This window comes from Furipterus horrens, unplaced genomic scaffold, assembly GCF_987537825.1.
Source record: "Furipterus horrens unplaced genomic scaffold, mFurHor1.1.pri manual_scaffold_1, whole genome shotgun sequence".
Classification (NCBI taxonomy): domain Eukaryota; kingdom Metazoa; phylum Chordata; class Mammalia; order Chiroptera; family Furipteridae; genus Furipterus; species Furipterus horrens.
The window spans coordinates 110,343,452-110,360,340 of NW_028327171.1; the positions used below are offsets into that span (position 1 = coordinate 110,343,452).

At 43.8% G+C, this 16,889-nt stretch overlaps 1 long non-coding RNA gene across 1 annotated transcript; it reads left to right on the forward strand.

Moving 5' to 3' along the window:
- The first annotated feature begins 262 nt into the window (after positions 1 to 262).
- Positions 263 to 11,709, forward strand: LOC150021702 (uncharacterized). The gene is made up of 4 exons (XR_016509035.1): positions 263 to 368; positions 7,169 to 7,303; positions 7,778 to 7,872; positions 11,442 to 11,709. It is a non-coding gene; the product is annotated as an uncharacterized LOC150021702 (long non-coding RNA).
- Positions 11,710 to 16,889: the final 5,180 nt, after the last annotated feature.

A 16,889-nucleotide genomic window follows, 5' to 3' on the forward strand; every position in this document is an offset into this window, starting at 1 on the left:
ATGATCTCCAAATTCCCTGACAGTAATATCACTGCTTTCTCTGATTCTGCACCTCTCATGGGCCTGAAGACCCCAGGAAATGGAAATATAGTTGTTTGTCTGCATTACCTTTGCTTGCACAAGCTATTCCAAGCAGCTGGGACAATTACATCACTCACTGTCTTGGTGCCACACCCTAGCCCTCTGTCCAGGTGTCAGCTGGCTCCTCCCCAGGGATACTGATACCAAATAAACTTCCTGGAATAAAGTATTGAAAGCCTCAGCCTTGGTCCCTGAAACACTCCGTTTCTGCTCAATGCTTGAAGCTATGTGGCTGCTTCTCCTACTCCTGCTGTGGCTGAGTCTTGTGGCTCCAAACTCGGAGGCAGGTGAGGAGCCAGACTAGCAGGTCAAAGGGACCCTGTCCTCTAGGCTCCTTCCTTCTTCTCTTCTCTTTCCTTTCCTTCACTCCCTTCCTTCCTTCCTTCCTTCCTTCCTTCCTTCCTTCCTTCCTTCCTTCCTTTCTTCTTTTTTCATTCATCTAATCATTCATTCAATCCTTTATTCATGTATTCATCTTTGTCTCTGGCATGATCCACCTCCTAGGGGCTAATGTTTACTAATTCATTGATTAAGTAATTCATTTCTTCAAACACTTACTAAGCACCTGCTAGTGCTTAATGTGGTTTCTCTGTGTATCCATCTTTATATTCATAATTGATGATTAGCTTAGGAAGGTCTATTTTGGCTGGGGAGTCCAGAGGAGTGCCCAGAGAGGTTCCTGTGAGTGAAGTACCATCGGGCTCTAGAATATGCACTATCGGGTTGGGGAAGGAGGAAGGGTGGTGTGACAAACCCAGATCCAGATTAATAGGCCGACTCACTGGGCAACTGCCATGCACCAACCTGTTAGGTTTGCTCAAACATTACTAGAAATGCAATGGATGGATAAAGTTGTATTTATCAGAACTTCTTTGGGGAGAAAACTAGATGTCATTGGTAGGAATGTAATGGGAGTGAGAGCATTAAGGGACAGGCTTAAGTAATAACAGACAAATTACTTTGTAAAAAAGGACTTTGGGGGAAGGGCAAGGCTTCGGTTTTGCTAAATGGGGTTTGTGAGTTTGGGGCTAGATTTCTGGGAACCTTAAAGGTGAGGAAGAGGCTGCCCTGTTCCCACCTTCCTCACCCTTCCCCAGCAGTGCTCAGTCTCTTCAATACAAAATTGTAAAACTTGTTTAACAAGTATTGCTCTGGAGGGCGGCAAACTATTAGCATTGGGTTCTTCATCCGGCCCTGTTTCATCCTGTTCCTGGCTCCACAGCTTGTGCCTTTACTAGTCTCTTGATCTGAAGCCAATGGGGTGGTGACAGAGGAGCCACTTGAGGTATGACTCTTTACCAAGAAGCCATTTTCTGAGGGGCACACAGCCCTTCCACAAAACCCTGTGGTTCTCTCCTCTTAACCGCAGCACAACACTTACTATACAGCACGATGACTTTCTGGTTACTTGTAGTGTGATGATGCTCTAGGTTCACTAGACTGAACTCCTGGAAGGTGTATTTTAGGGGATGATGGGGCAGGGCAGTGGAATATATCCCAATGATATACCATGGCACCTGGCTTAGAAGGTCACTCAATAGATTAAACTGAGTGCATGAATGAATGAATGAGTGAGTGACTGAATGGGTCCTTGGTCACTATGGGGTTGGGCTTCCTTTCCCTCACTTTGCTGTCACTTTTCTGATGTTACCAGTCAGGGCTGTTAAGAACTGTAACTTTCTTCTAGCCCATGGACACTGTGGGAGCTCAAGTGTGAGCCCAAGTACAATTTAGATCTTTTACATTAAATTAAGTAAAAAGTATTTGGCACTAGATATACAGAAATACATTTTCCTGCTTTCAAGTTTCTGGTATGGAAGACAGATACACACCTCCAGAAAGAAGGCTGTAACAATAATGGAGACAGGAATTAATGCTATGTTAGAAATTCATATCAATGTGTTTTAAGAGTAAGAGAAAAAGGTTAATCCCAGCTGGGAGGATATAGGAAGCCTTCTCAGAATAGATTGGTTTTATTTTTAAAAACTATTATGGAACATTTCAAACACAAACAAAAGTACAGATAATAGTATACTGAATCAAACGTATCTATTGGCTAGCTTCAAAAGTATCAACCCAAGTTCTTATCTACCATATTTAAAAAATATAACTATAATACTGTATCAGAGATGAAATAATTAAAGTAGTTACTGTCATTTAATGCCTATCAGTGAGCATATTTCTCCAACTGTCAGAAAGGACTTTTTGAAGTTGATTTATTGAAATCAAGAACCAAACAAGGTCTATACATTACATTTAACTGGTATGTTTCTTAAAGTCTCTTTGAATCTATATCCACCACAACCCCACTCTTCCCTTATGCTGTTAATTTGTTGATGAGACCAGGTCATTTGTCCTGTAGAATGTCCTACACTCTGGACTTGTTTGATTGAATCCCTACGGATGTCCCTCTGTCCTCTGCATTTTCTGAAATCTGGTAGTTAAGGTTCATTTCTTTTGGCAGGAATATTCATTAGTGGAGCTATATACTTCTTATTGCATCTAGAAGGAGACACACAATATCTCAAGGAGACACACTGTTTAGTTGTCCTGCTTTTACTGGTATTAAACTTGATCAGCCTGATGTGTCTATTATAAGAGTTTCCCCTTAATCATTCTCTAATGACTTTAGCCTCCACTAATGATTGTCTATTAGACTCATTTTTTTCATTAGTGGTTGCCTAATGGCGGTTTTCTAATTCTGTCAGTCCTTCTGAATTTATTAATTGGAATTCTTGTACAAAGAAGACATTTCCCTTTGGTTGGTATGAAGAGATTGGATAAATGTTTGATTCTTTATTTGTCATTTTCAGAATAATAAGCTATTTCCTTCGCAATCCCGGGAATGTTGATTTTAAACATGACCTTGAAAGATAACAATGTTTTCTGCCAGTGCCTACGGGAGGAAAGGTCTTTTAAGAAGAGGAAACAGGACTTCTGGTCAAGATGAAGGCTTAGACAGACATGCTGCATCTCCCTCCACAACTAAGAAGGAATACAACTACCTCAAAACTAGAGACAACCAGAAGTTCCAGAAAATTGAGCTGCATGGAAGTCCAACAAGGATATAAAGAAGAAATACTCATCCAGACAGATAAGAGGGGAGGAGCCGGGGCGGAAAGGACGTGGTGTGGTGGTGGCAGCACCTGCGGCAGTGGCAGGCCAGTGGAAAGTGCAGTCATATGTTTTAAAAAGTTGAGAGGGACACCTGGGGAGCACTTCCAGCACCAAACTAGACCTCACAGCTCACAGTCCCAGCGCCGGAGAAAATAAAGCCTCATTGCTTCTGACTGTGCAGACCACTGGGGGTTGGGGTGAAGGAAGAAACTGCTGGTCTCTCAGTAGAGTCCACTTGTTTAAAGGGCCCTCACAGTCCTAGAACGTCCACAGATCCACCCACTCTGGGAACGATGGCCAGGGCAACAGCTAGAGGGGCGCCAGTCCCATAAAAAACTGGGAGAAGTGGCTGGAAAAGGGACGAATGCTGAGCAAGAGGTATTGTTCCCTCTCAGACCCCTCCCTCACATACAGCACCACAACATGGTAAAACTGGTCGCCATGTACTGACGAATACTTAACGCTCCACCCCTTACAATGTAACAGGTGTGACAGCTCTACCTAAGACACAGAGGCTAACAAACACAGGAGCCTCTCAAAATGAGGAGACAGAGACCTATGGCCCAAAATAGGGAACAGATCAAGGTTCCAGTGGGAGAACTAAGCGACAAGGAGATAGCGAACCTAACAGATGACGAGGAAGCCAACCTAACATATGTAGAGTTCAAAACACTGGTAATAAAGATGCCCACAGGCTTGACAGATATGCTTGAGTATGGCAAACACATAAAAGAAGAAGTGAAGGCTGTGCTAAACGAAATGCAGGAAAATCCACACAAAAGCAATGGTGAAGGGAAGGAAATTGGGGTTCAAATCAATGATTTGGAACATAAGGAAGAAAAAAAACACTCAACCAGTACAGAATGAGGAAAAAAGAATTGAAAAAAGTAAGGAGAGGTTTAGGAACCTCTGGGACAACTTTAAACATCAACATCCAAATCCTAGAGGTGCTAGAAGGAGAAGAGGAAGAGCAAGACATTGAAAGCTGAAATGAAAAAATAATGAAAAAAAAACTTCCCAGATTTGGTGAAGGAAATAGACATACAAGTTCAGGAAGCACAGAGAGTCCTAAAGAAGCTAGACCCAAGGAGGACCATACCAAGACACATCATAATTAAAATGCCAAAGGTGAAAGACAAAGAGAGAATTTTAAAAGCAGCAAAGGAAAAGCAGAGAGTTACCTACAAAGGATTGCCTATAAGACTATCAGCTGATTTCTCAAAAGAAATTTTGCAGGCAAGAAGGGACTGGCAAGAAGTATCCAATGTGAAGAAAAGCAAGGACCTACAACCAAGATTACTCTATCCAGCAAAGCTCTCATTTAGAATGGAAGGGCGCATGAAGTGCTTCCCAGACAAGGTAAAGCTAAAGAAGTTCATCATCACTGAACTATTGTTATATGAATTGTCAAAAGGACTTACTTAAGAAAAAGAAGGTCAAAATTATGAATATAAAAACGACAACAAACTCATAACTATCAACAACTGAATCTAAAAAAATAAATACAGAATCCAACTAAGCAAATTAGAATAGGAGCAGAATCATAAGTATGGGGATCATTCGGAGGGTTATGAGCCGGGAGGGCGAAGGGTAAGAAATGGGGAAATGGTGCAGGGATTAAGAAGCATAATTGGTTGGTACACAATAGACAGGGGGAAGTTAAGAATAATATAGAAAAGAATGAGGCAAAAAACTTATATACATGACCCATGGACATGAACTAAGGGGGGCGGGATTGCTGGAGGGAAGGGGGTACTGGGTGGAGGGGAGCAAAGGGAAAGAAATGGGACTACTGTAACAACATAATCAATAAAATATACTTAAAAAATAAAAAAATAAGGAGAGGAAACAGCTTAAGCAAAGGCTTAAAAGCAGAAGTATGCAGGGTGTTTAGAGAATGGCAGAGATTGGTGACAAGTGCAACCTGAGGCCTTTTGAATGTGAACCCTGAGTCCACGTGATGTGGTGAGGAAAGTAGGTGAAAAGTCATGATTGCTGGTTCTACTTCCAGTTCTGTCACCTACTCAAGCATGACCTTGGGAAAATGGCTTTTCTATTTCTAGATCAGTGGCTTTTAAGCTTTTCTGGCTATAATCCACATAAAAAATATATTTTATACTGTGACCCAGTACATACATGCATGTATATAAAAACAAACAAAAATTCTGAACTCCAACTTACACTTAATATAAATAATGTATGTGGCTATTTCCTATTCTATTCTATTCTATTCTATTCTATTCCAAAAAATGCTGACCATGACCACTGAATTGATCTCTGACTCACATGTGAGTTACAGTCCTTGTTTGGATTATTCCTGGGGCTCTTCTTCAGCTCCAGTTCTCTTTGATGTATTCGGTATTGGTGACAACCTGAGGCTGGACCAGGCACTTAGGAAGAGGGATGATGTAAGAGAGGAAACTGATCCTTTTCAGGGGACTCCTGAGCTAAACATGAGTCAGAAGCCAGGCCAAACTCAGAGGCCTCCGCCCGACCCCAGAGGTTTGACCGCCAGTTCACCACTCCCTTTTCATCAGACACCTGCTAGTCCCTGTTTCCAAAACAGGCTGGGTTGGCTACACCTAGCCCTACATCCTCTCAGAGGCCTGCTTTCTGTTGATCATGTCAACTTTGGAAGGCCCTCAAGTTTATTTCTAAACAAAGCCCCAAGCAGGTGCTGACCTACCAGGAGACAATTGAGAAGGTCAAGGTAAAGCAGAGAATAGCATTGAAAGTCCTGGGCAGGAGAACACCTGGGGCCTATTTCCACCTGGACCATGGTCCCTATCTGCCAATGCCTTGCTTTCTCCATCTCTTAAAAAAAATTAACTCCCTCATTATGAAGTGGATGGCAGGAGAATCAATACCTCTTTTTTTTTTTTTTATGGCTGAATAATAGTCCAGTGTGTAGATAGATATACCATGTTTGTTTTATCCATTCATCAGCTGATGAACTTTTGAATTGTCTCCACTTTTTGGCTACTATTAATAATGCTGCTAACAACATTCATGTGCAAATTCTTATGTGAACATATATTTTCAGTTCTCTTATGTATATATACCCAGAAGTGGAATTGTTGAATCATATGGTTAACTCTATGTTAAACATTCTGAGAAACTGTCAAACTGTTTTGCGAAGTGGTTGTGTCATTTTTCAATTCCACTAGCAATGTATTAATTCCAATTTCTCCACATTCTCATTAACACTTGTTATTTTTTCTTTTTATTTTAGCCATCCCAGTTAGTTCGTGAAGTGGTATGTCATGGTGGCTTTGATTTGCATTTTCTGGATGACTAATGATGTCTCTTTACATGAGCTTGTTGTCCATTTGTATATCTTCTTTGGATATATTCTTTTTTAAAAAAAAGATTTTATTTATTTATTTTTAAAGAGAGGGGAAGGGAGGGAGAGAAACATCAATCAGTTGCCTCTTGCACATGTCCCAACCAGGGACTGGGCCAGCGACCTTTCACTTTGCAGGACAACACCCAACCAGCTGAGCCATACTGATCAGGACTGGTCATATTCTTCACCCATTTAAAAATTGGGTTAGTTGTCTTTTTTTGTTGTTGTTGAGTCGTGGGAATTCTTTATATATTCTAGATAAAAATTTCTTATCACATGTATGATTTGCATATAGTTTCTCCCATTTCATGGGCTGTCTTTAGAGGCACAAACCTTTTAAATTTTGATCAAGTCTAGTTTATCTATTTTTTCTCTTGTCACTTGTGGTGATGATATTGTATCTGAGAAACCATAGCTTAGTGCAAAGTCATGATTATTTACATCTATGTATTTGCCTGAGAGTTTTATTTTTAACTTTTACGTTTAGATCTGTGATCCATTTTGAGTTAGTTTTTGTATAATGATGTGAGGTAGAGGTCCAAATTCATTCTTTTGTATATGGATATACAATTTTCCAGAACCATTCATTAAATATATCTATTTTTAATGTCCTCTTTTCTGCAGGCAGCTGCTCCCAACCCCAGCCCCTCTGCTGCCTTGGAAGAGATCACCACTGCAGGAGAGGAAGCTGCTACTGTGATACATTCTGCCATGTGGTACCTGACTGCTGCCCAGACCACCACACCCTCTGCAACTCTGGTAACTCACAGGCAGGCTCTTTTTGACCCCTGGCAGATCTGGATGCTGTGATTGACAGAGGCAAGCCCCTCATATGTACTTCAGGCCAAGGCCAAGATGTGAATTCCTGAGGTTCCTAACAAGTCCAAGGTCCTTGCATTCTGTCCATTTTATGTCAAAAGTGCCTACACATTCCTCCAAGCTTTGTTTTCCCGCTGCTCCTTACCACATGTTGTATGCTCTGAGCCACTTTTCCAGGTCCCACAGGGGAAGGTTAAACAGTTGGTGGCTGGGGATCAGGGTGGGGAATAGGGTGGTTGGGTTCTACCTAACTGCTCCACCTTCTCTTGCAGTATAGCTGCCTCTTGGATGTCCCATGTAGACTTTTGAGGGCAGACAGGAGTCTGCAGAGAGGTGCAGATGACGTTGGGCAGTAGCAGGGGGTGGCATGGAAGGCAGGGAGGAGCACAGGTGCTTTCACCACATGTTGCTCAGCTTCTCAGAATACCAAGATGGTACTGCAGATGGTGTTGAAGATGGAGAATGCACCAAGCGCTGCCAGAAGCAATGTTGGTGGGATGCAGAGCATGGTGAGTGCTCTAGATGTTCTCCCAGAAAGGGTGGCAGCAACCTGCTCCTGCCTCACTGGCTTCCAGACCCGATAGCCAGGGAGCAATTGAGAGCCAGGGAGCCAGGGGAGAGAAGCCTGAGCTGGGGCAGAACTCCACCACAGCCATGGTTTTAGGGCTAGGAGCCAGGGTTTCTACCCAAGGACACTGCCACTTGGATTTCATATAGTTTTCATGTATCATGAAATATTCTTCTTCTTCTGACTTTTTCAACCATGTAAAAATGTAAAAAATTCTTAACTTGTTAACTATACAAAAACCAGGCAAGACAGATTTGGCTCATAGACTGTACTTTACTGCTTTCTTCCTTAAATCATCCTCTGTTCTGTACTTTTCTTCTGAGTCTTGGTTTCAGCCCTGACCTGTTCAGAGCTCTCTGCCCAGCGCTGGTGGAGAGGCCTTGGCTCCCATCCTAGCATATGATGAATCTGAGAAGAAAGAAGGGCAGCATACTGAAATGGAAAGAGCCTGAATTTAGAGCCAAATAGACCTGCATTCAAGTCCTGGCTCCACAACTTATTACTTGGGTGACCTCCTGCAACTCCTTCAGCTTTTTTGAGCCTCCCTTTCCTCATCAGTCCCCAATATTTTTGGCACCAGTGACCAGTTTTGTGGAAGACAATTTTTCCATGGTCTGGGGCTGAGGGCAGGGGATGGTTTTAGAATGATTCAAGCACATTACATTCATTGTGCACTTTATTTCTATTATTATTACATTGTAATATATAATGAAGTAATTATAACTCACCATAATGCAGAATCAGTGGGAGCCTTGAGCTTGTTTTCCTGCAACTAGATGGTCCCATCTGGGGGTGATGGGAGACAGTGACACCTGAAGTGTGTTGCTTACGCCCATCTAATCTTGTTTTGGTTGCTGTCACCGCAGAAAACCCTGCTTCACAAAGATAGGACATTGGAAGTGGAAGCAGTGCTTTTGTGGCAATCTAAGGATATTCCACCTTGACTTTAATCCAGAACATATGGATATTTGAAGTTGTCTCAAACTTTTTAAAACAGAGTTCTTAGTTTTCCCCTTACCTTGATTTCCTCATTCCTCTTTTTCTTTTTTAAAATATTTATTTATTTATTTATTTTTAGAGGAGGAGAAGGGAGGGAGAAAGAGAGGGAGAGAAACATCAATGTATGGTTGCCTCTCATGCGCCCCCAACTGGGGACCCAGGCATGAACCCTGACTGGGAATCGAACCAGCGACCCTTTGGTTCACAGGCTGGCACTCAATCCACTGAGTCACACCAGTCAGGGCTCAAACAAACTTTTAAGGCCACCGTCATTTGCAATCTCAAGCAGTTGATGCTCTTCTAGCACAGACAAAGTCAATTCACCTGGCTTATTCAAAAATGGGTCTCAGATCCACTCCTTCCCAGTTCAGGGGTCTTTTGTGGTTGGGGAGTAATGCTCAAACTCTTTTGAAAGTGAGATAGGTGATGATGCACCAGTTGGGAGAAAGAAGACCCTGGCTCAGTCTCTTTCAAAATCTCTGCTAATGTTTGAAACATGTCAAAAATCCCAATGTTCACTGATCACCCCCATAATCCCAGTTTGGCTTTGAATGCAGTCACTTTATCTGATGACTTGAACACAGTTGTCATTCTCCCCTGAAGTGACACATTGAGTTCATTGAGCAGGTTGAATACATTGTACAAGTAAGCAAGTTTTGTGACACATTCTGTGTCACTGAAATGTGCTGCCAGTTGTGACTGTTTTTCTGAAAGAAATCTCTAAAGTGGCTCTTGTAATTCAAAAACCCTGGCCAGTGCTCTACCTTTAGAAAGCCATCTCACTTCTGTGTATAAGAGAAGACGTGTGTGCTCTGCGTCCATCTCCTCAAAGAGCTGCTTGAACAGGCGTGAGTTAGGGGCATGTACTTTAACGTGGTTGATAATTTTAATCACATTCTGCAAAACATTGTTAAGTTCAGGTGACATTTTATGGCTAGCCAACATTTCTCTATGGATGACACAGTGCATAGACTCACATTCAGAAGTGACCTCTTTGACCCAAGTAGTGAAACCAAAAAGCCATCTAGTCATGGCAGCCGCTCCACCCGTGCATATACTCACACAAAATGACCAACTCAGTTTACCTGATCTGTAATCATTCAAAGACTTGAATAGTTCTGCAGCTGTGGTTGGTTGGTAACAAAAGTGCCCATAACATACCCTCAATGCACATCTGCCTGAAAAATATATCGCACAAAAACAAGCATTGTTGCCTTGTTGTCAACATTGGTAGACTTGTTGACCTGAGTTGCATACCATTCTCTAACAATTGTGTCTTAATATCCTCTGCTATTTCATCAATGGTGCTAGCTGAAAGAGGAAAATGTGCCTCATTTTCAACTGCTGACCCTCCTAAAACCTCACAACAGATGTCCTTAGCAGCAAGCAGGATCAACTCTTCACCAATAGTAAAGGGCTTCTTAGCTTCAGCAATGCAGTTTGCCACTAAGATGATGCTCTCAGTGCAGACACAGTTGATGAAGTGGTGGCTTCCAATAATTGCTTCTTTTATTTGCGTTCACGTTTTTTTTTCTTTTGAAAAACTCCAATGGCTTGTCTTTTAATGCAGGGTGCTTGATCTCCATGTGGAGAAGCAGTTTTGAAGGTTTCATGGCTTCGTAGGATAGCAGGTTGCCACATATTATACAAAGCAGGCTTGGAGACTGTGAATCACCTGTTGCAATGAACCCATAATTTAAGTAGGACTCTTGGCATTTTCTTTTAAATGCAATTTCCTTTTTGTTGGCAGTCTTAGAGTCTCCTAGTGTCTCATCATTGGGTCTCTCCCCCTTTTCAAAGAAGCTCTCCAGCAATGCTCATCTTTTTGGCTAGGGTTAGCATGTGGGCTTATCAAAACTGACTGAGACAAGTGCGCAATGTGAGAAAGAGGTGTGGACAGAAGTGGTAAATAAAATAATGGGTGGGCCACACACAGACTAAAATAAGTGTCCGATTCTGACTCAACTCCTGCCACCAGATGCAACTTAATTGTCACTTGCCACTCACTGGCAGGGTTTTGCTATGAGTCTGCAAGAGATTGATTTATTATGGTCTCTGTGCAGTCAAGCCTGTCTGCTAATGATCTGTATTTGCAGCCGCTACCCAGCGCTAGCATCACTGCCTCAGCTCCACCTCAGGTCATCAGGCATTAGATTCTCATAACGAGCGTGCAACCCAGATCCCTCGCAGTTCATAGTAGGGTTCATGCTCATGTGACAAACCAGTGCCTCGGCTGATCTGACAGGAGGGGAGCTCAGGCTGGAATACGAGTGATGGGGAGCGGCTGTAATACAGGTGAGGCTTCACTTGCTTACCCACCACTCACCGCCTGCTGTGCAGCCCAGTTCCTAACAGGCCAGGGACTTGTACTGTCCATGTCCCAGGTGTTGATCCCTGTCCTAGAGCTTGCCTTGTAGGGCTGTGTGGAAGGGCCTGGTTCTTGGTAGCTATTATTTGGGGGCACATGACTAAGCTAGAAAGGGAACAGACCTTTGCTTTCTGCTCACTTAGGTCCAGCAGTTTCTCCAAACCAGCCTCCCAGGGATGCCCCTCTCCGTCTCCATGAAGGGAATCAGGAAGAGAGCCTCACACTGATCCTGAAGCTCCTCCCCAGGTCCATGGATCAGAGCTCACCCAGTCACCTGGTGCTTGTCTCACGGCTCCCCTCCTGTGTGCTTCCAAAGTGGTTCAACGGGAGGAAAACAGAAATCTGCAATTGTTGTAAACACATTTAAATCTGCATAGAATCAGCCATACAAATTATAACACATCAATTTGGCTCATGGTATTTGTTGTTTTGTGAATCTTACAAACATTTCTTTAAAGTAGAAAGCAAGAACCTAGCACCCTTTGGCTAAGTAACTTGTGCCTATCTCTTTGATATTCCTTGCCAGGTACCATATAATTGCCTGTAAGTCCTGTAATAGCATGGTCTGAGTCCTGTAACCTCAAGCTCACCCCTTCTCTTCCCAGGGTGAAAGGAAAGGCAGGGGTCCATCTTCTGGTGGGCTGGGACTGGCCTCTGGGGGAGGGTCTCCTCATGTGAGGATTTCAAAGCTGTAGAAAGGTGATGCCCAGGGTTTTGGGGTCTGCGGAGCCCTTCATTTTCCTTCTCAAACCTGCTCCTCCTCTTCTGTGAACAGATCCCTGTCCTCCAGCCTTCTGGACTCCAGACCTCAGGGTCAACTTTTAATTCTTTCTGCCCCTGGCTGTCCTCTTCAAGGTACCAAATCTTTCTACTTCTACTTCACAACATGGTTCACATCTGCTCCCCTTATAGTCCCACTGCCCAAGTGCCAGGTCACAGCCTCCTAACTGGTCCTCTTGCCTTGGATTCTCCCCTAATTGGTCTCTGCCCACATTGTACTGCCCAAAGCAGAGGTCTGGTGTTGCCAGTTCCCTACTCAAGAACCATCACTGGCTTCATGGTCCCAAGGCACATTCTGGCCTTACCATCTATCAGTTATCTCATTCCTCACTCCTATGTTACAAATGAATGGAATAACCCATTATCCCCATCCAAGCCTCGCTCTACACCTTTGCTAATCTTAGTTTCTCTGAAAGCAGAACCTGAATAATTCAGTCAGAAACAGTCTCAATGAGTAGGGATGAGAGAAAGGGGCAGTAGAACAAGGAACAAAGGAGACCCAGTACAAAGATGCTTACCCAGTTGACCTCTGCTATGGCTGAGTGGTGGCTTGATCCTGTGGGACCTTCTAAGAAACCTTATAAAGTGTGTCTGAGAAGCGTCTGTCCCAGGAGTGAAACGGGAAACATCTGTCCATCAGCTCCAATTTCCATGGTCTATGGATTGCTCTATAGGTGGCTAATTCTCCCAGTCCTTTGTTATTGGTGTCTGAGAGATGAGCAGCTCCCAGAAGCATCCCAAGCCTTGTTGTCAAGGAAACCCTGGGGCAGAGAGCAAATGGCACATGACAGGATACTGCCTGGTTGCTCCTGGGAAAATGGTCTTTATAGCAGTGGCTGGAGCAGGGAGCGAGGCCAAGAGGACTTGAAGTGGTGTACATAAGGTATCCCACCCGTGGGCTTTCAGAAACACATGTTTCTTCCCTCCAGCTCTTCCAGCCACGGGTTTCTCCTGCCAGGGACAGAGGAGCCTGGAGTAGAGACAGAGCTGGCCCTGTTTGGGTGCATCCCATTCATACTTCCAGAGCCTGAGCTCTCCCTTCCTTTTTAGGAAGAGTTTTTCAGTGGGACTGTGAGATGTGGGCCTCTCCAGTTGGGATGGATCATCCTGTGGGCATCCTGCCTCCCCATAGCTAAGTTTATCCAAACTGAAGACAGTTTCTGAGATATTCCAGTACAGACACAGGTTCCTCTCTAGTTGAGTGTGCATGTTTGTTCACATAGGCCGGCATTTTTAAATCCTCACCCAAGGATATTTATTGATTTTAAAGAGAGAGGAAGGGGGAGGCAGAAACTTCGGTCAGTTGCCTCCTCTATGCACCCCCAACTGGGGATTGAATCCTCAACCTAGGTTATGTGCCCTGATCAGAAATTGAACCCATAACCCTCTGGTGCATGGGACAATGCTCCAACCAACTGAGCCACCCAGCCAGGGCATGAATGCATATTTAATTTCTACCTGTCCTTTCATTCTCTCTTCCTGTGTCTTCCAAATACTTTCCCTGTGAAAGTCATTTCCCTGGCAGCAGCATACCACCTGGGAAAACAGGGCCGCAAGTTAAATCACAATTCACAAGAATGTCTAAAGTTAAAAGGACCAGCGGTACCAATTGTTGATGAGACTATGGAGCATCTGGAATTATCATACTTTGCTGGTGTGGTATGAGTGGGCACAATCAATTTGGGAAACTGATTCTATACACTAAAGTAAGCACATGTATACCCACAGACCCAGCAATTCCACTCCTGTGTTCATACCCAAGACTTTTACAAGAATTTTCATAGTAACTTTATTTGGCATAGTGAAAAATTGGAAACAATCCAAATGTTCATCCAAAGGAAAACACATAAATAAATCGTGACATATTTATACAATGGAATACTACCCAACAACAAAAAAGAATAAAGTATTCTTATATACAAAATGAGTGAGTCTTGCAGGCATAATGTTAAGAGAGATAAGCCAGACACCATGTAATGGAATTATGCATTATATGAAGTTCAAAAATAAGTAGAACTAATCTATGGTAATACAGGTAAGAATGGTGGTTTTGGGGAGACATTGACTGGAAGGGAACACAAGGGAGCTTGTTGAGGTGCTGAAAACGTCTTATTATCATGATCTGAGTGGCAGATACATCCTGGGTATATACATATGTAAAAATTCATAAGTTATATACCACTTAGGGTTGATATGGTTTATTGTGTGTAGATTACACCTGACTAAAAGACGTGAATGGACAAATGAACAGAGGGCTCCCTTGAGTTTCCTATGCTTGCACCCAAGGAAGCAGGGGTTGGAGGGGGAACCACTCTCAGAGTCTGGCACACTTAGATGATTCTGAGCTCCTCTCCTGCCTGACAGGGTTCCATCTACACAGTCTGTGCACATGTAACATTTTGAGCCTGTGGGGACCTACTTGGAATCCCAGACTTGGTATAAAGATTAAAAGTGGAAATATTTGAGCTACTGAAGATACAGAAAGAAATGCTATTTGAATTTCTTTATCTGGTTAAAGCAACACCTTCCAAAAGTGCAGCTGCCATTATTCCCCCTTGGAGGGATTTTCCAGCCAATTCACCTCCAATAGAACTTTCCAAAGTTTCCCCTCTCCCACTCCCATCCCTTTGTTGAGTTTGGTAAATACACCTTTATTTCTGGTTATTCAGTGGGTTACTCACTACTGAGCAACTTCCTGGTGTACATGTAAATAAACTTTGTCTTTTCTCCTGTTAATTATTTGCCAGTCTCCAACCCCTGGACCCAAGTTATTTTCTTCTTTCCATAGTAATTTCCTATGTAATTCACTTATTTATTACGTCCAGTATTTGCCATTTCCCCTCACTAGGAAGTTAGTTCCATGTGGCAGGAATCTGTTTTACTAAGTGATGGACAGTATTCCAAGTGCCTAGAATAGTGTCTGTGCTTCAAATATGTTCATTAAATTAATGAAACTAGTCTCTTATGCTGGTTCTGGATGAGAGCTGAGTTTGTTTGAAAAAAAGGGTCCAGAAACTGTCTGAATAGATTATTATGGCCCTGAAGCCAACAGCCACGTGCCCAGGCTTGGAAATTTCCCCAGAAACAGAGGAAGATGGACCAGACAAATTCAGCACACCCAGAGAAGCATGCAGCCAGGCTTCCCTCCTAGAGGGTTCCTTACCTCCTCACCTGCCATGACTGGAGCTGGGCTGTGGACTATTTATGTGATGAGAAGAAAAAGGAAATGGAGAGGGGGAGTCCAAGGTGGGGGTGAAAGTCACCTGGATACCTGTGTTTGTAGATTAAGCTACTGGCTGCTGGAATGAGGAAGTCCTTCTCCTGGCTGGGGTGGTAGCTCAGGAAGGAAGGGAGGTGGCAGAAAGGAGCTGCATTCTTGCTGCATTCTTGCTGGATTTCTCCTTGTCTTCTCTAGGAGGAAGTTTCATGCAAGATCACACACTACTGGACAGGGCTGAGCAAAATTCAGGTCATTGCTGTGGCCCCAGGTCCCCTCTTCCACCTAACGCCCCCCAAGGGGAAATCCATCCTCCCACTTTACAAAGGGAAGGACTGAGGTTGAATGGGAGGGCTCAGCCTATCAGGAGTACTTTACAGATTAACAGTATTGTTGGAACAGTGTCCAAGATCCTTGACCCCAAGTGCTAGGTTGTGTCCCAAATGGAGCCCCGCCAGTCTCATCTCATAGAATCTCCCCTCACCACATGCCCTGGAATGACTCTCTCCTTCCAGTAGCAGAGCCCTTAATCCAATGCAGGGTTCACTTCCAGAAGACAGTCACAGACCCATGCAGAACCTCAGACCACATGGCCGAGAAGATTTCAGAGCCCTTGTTGACCGAAGACCAGAGAGGACAAATAACTTGTCCAAGATCACACAGCCCCTGGGCCACCATTAAGGAAGAAGCAGGTAATAGAATATAGACTTTCTGATCCCATTTTAAAGTTCCTCCAGCCCCGAGGTTTTGTGATTTCCTGATGCCAATCCTGCCAGCTTCCCTTTACTCTAGAGCTATTTTCATCAAAAACTCTTGTCCTGAAATTCCCAGGGTACCTTGTCTGACCACAGGCTGTGGCTTTAATAGCTCATTGGTCCCTCGTGGGGATGAGAGTCTTCTCTAAGGCATTTGGATATATATTGAGCAGCTCCATTCTCCTCTTTGTAGCCAGATCCCCTAAGCTTCCCTAAGTCATCAGCCTCACGCTTCTCTCTTCCCCAGCCCTGTGACTGATACCAGCTCATTCACCCTTTCCCTTCTCCCAGCTAGTGTCTTCTCCACCCTGCACCTCCAGACCGGTGGAGGGACATGGTCCTGCCTCCGACTGGGATGCTGAATCACAGGATGTGGTGCTGGAAGGATGTTAGAATCAGAGTCCCGCCTGCCCCACCCTGGAAAGCTGTCTCCTCAGACCTCACTCAGGGCAGTGTCCCTTCTCTCTGCTGTGTGAGGATTGGAGCTGACATCAGGGCTCTCACTCAGTTACTGAGCACCAAAGTCATGTTTCTGTGAGCATGAAGTATGTAGCAAGCACTGTGTAAGACCTTACTCTCTTGTATAATCCTTACAAAACAGTCCAGCAAGGTAGGAATTATGCCCTTTAACAACTAGGAAGTTGAGGTTCAGAAAGTTTCTCTAATTTGCCCTAGATTATACCAATAAAGTCTAAGGTGAGAAATGAGACCTAAGTCTGTCTAACTAATAGCCCAAGCCAGAGGCATAAGGGCGTGGTGAGGGGGGAAGGTGTGTGAAGCAGCGTCTCCCATGACCTCCCAGGCTGCAGGACCACGAGGTGAGTGAGTGTCACTGTGGA